Source organism: Quercus suber, unplaced genomic scaffold (assembly GCF_002906115.3).
Source record: "Quercus suber isolate HL8 unplaced genomic scaffold, Cork oak 2.0 scaffold_122, whole genome shotgun sequence".
Taxonomy (NCBI): domain Eukaryota; kingdom Viridiplantae; phylum Streptophyta; class Magnoliopsida; order Fagales; family Fagaceae; genus Quercus; species Quercus suber.
The window spans coordinates 1,033,481-1,035,320 of record NW_027069587.1 but is presented as its reverse complement, the minus strand read 5'-3'; the positions used below and the strand labels follow the sequence as shown (position 1 = coordinate 1,035,320).

Here is a 1,840-nt window from a genome sequence, read left to right as displayed (position 1 = left end):
ATTGGAGTGGCCATCAGCAAGCCATACAAGGAAGAGCCAATCTCCAAAACCCTTCTTCAGTGTTTGTGTAGGAGTGAGTATCTTGAGGTCATCCCAAATCCGACTGTCCTCTTTTGTCTAGAGAATTCCGTCTCCCATGCCTATATATACAAGGCAGCTATGTAATTCATTGACAGAATAATACAACTTTTTTTTTTCTTTATTGAATTCGCTTCTCTTCCTTGTTTTTCACTTGTCTCTTTCCGGCTCTCTCTCATCCTTTGATCTGCATAACTTCATGTTGCAGAGATAAGCAAAACACTTTCACTGCTTTGAAATATGTAAATGCATTAGCGTACCACGGATTTAAAACTAAATGGACATTTTGATAGATCTTAATAATCTTATGTATATATAAACCAAACCAATAAAATCAATATTTCAGAAAATCCACTTTAGAGGAGCACTTTTCAAGATCATGGTTAATTAAACCATGAATTGAAAATAGATTTCAAGTATATAATTAAAAACATGCTAATAATGTTGCGCCCTTCCTGTTGACTTTTTTTTTAGTATCAATATTTGTTGACCCTTTTGGATTATATAACTCAGTATGCACAAATTCCATCAAGCATACCGTAGGTTTGTATTTTATAAATTCTTGTTAACACCCAATTAATGCTAAATATGACTTAGTCCCACATCGTAAAAAAGATAAACAAATAATAAGGGACTCATAATTAATTATAAGCTGCAATACCTGAATAGTTAAACTCATGGAGCCGTGTGGTGAGCACAAAGCGAACTATTCTTTCGTCTTTTACTAAAAAGTACCGTGTGCTCGCCACTTATTTCGAGGCATACATTTATTTTTGGAGGGGTTGAGTTATAAACCCTTAAAAAGTTTATTTTATGTTTTGATGACATATGTTTGTTAAATAAAGCTATTACTTTCCTACGAACTATTCTTTTGCCTTCATACGAGATTTGGGGTTCCTGATCGTTGTATAAGAGATTTGGGCACCATAGGTTGAAACTCTCTTTTAAAAACTATTCTTTCGCCTTCATACGAATATTACTTTCCTCAAATAATGCTAGCACCAAATATATATGCATGTCATCAGCATTTATCCTTTTGGTAATAACAATGTTCTTAAATGGAATACAATATTATTCTTAGCAAAAGGTGGAGAGATTGAAAATGTTGTTCAATCAAACATTTGATTTTTTTTTTTTTAATGCATTGGATCGTTTATACAAATCAATGTGGGCGAATAATAAAAGAACAAAAATTCAATTAATTATTAAAAAAAAAAATGGACTGCTTTTTTTTACTAATAATATAAGCTTAAATTTCTGAATTTATTCATGATTTATTTGGGTTTTAACCAATTAGTGGAAATTATAAGTAAAAAATATTGTTGAAATTGGTTAAAATTTTTGTTCAATTTTTAGATAATTCAATAGTTATCACTGAGAAATGCAACCGAGATTTGAATCCCAGAGTTACAAGAGGCTCTTAGCGTTTTTGACTTTTTGATATGTTCATATGGTTGAATAAGTTTGACTTGCTGGTCCGGTAATTTTTAAAACCATAGGTAACATCTAATTGTATATGTTATTTAAATTCAATCATTAGCTAAAAGAAAAGACAAAAGGGAAAACATTTAATGTAAATATACTTTTGATTCTTTGAAGATATGGGATAGGTCATGTTGTTTTATTGATTGCCTTTTTAGAGGGAGTTGTTATATTGGCTGTTGATTGCAAACTCCATATCCTATCAGCTCCTGGGCCTAAAAATGTATCTTGCAGTTTAGAAGGTCCTGTTGCTTATAAGTATTCGGCCGACAAAGATACA

The 1,840-nt window shown here is 31.4% G+C and overlaps 1 non-coding gene across 1 annotated transcript; it reads left to right on the top strand.

Annotated features, from left to right (window-relative positions):
- Nucleotides 1–758: 758 nt before the first annotated feature.
- On the top strand, nucleotides 759–876 carry LOC111998324 (U5 spliceosomal RNA). The gene has a single exon (XR_002881449.1). It is a non-coding gene; the product is annotated as a U5 spliceosomal RNA (small nuclear RNA).
- The last annotated feature ends 964 nt before the right edge of the window (nucleotides 877–1,840 follow it).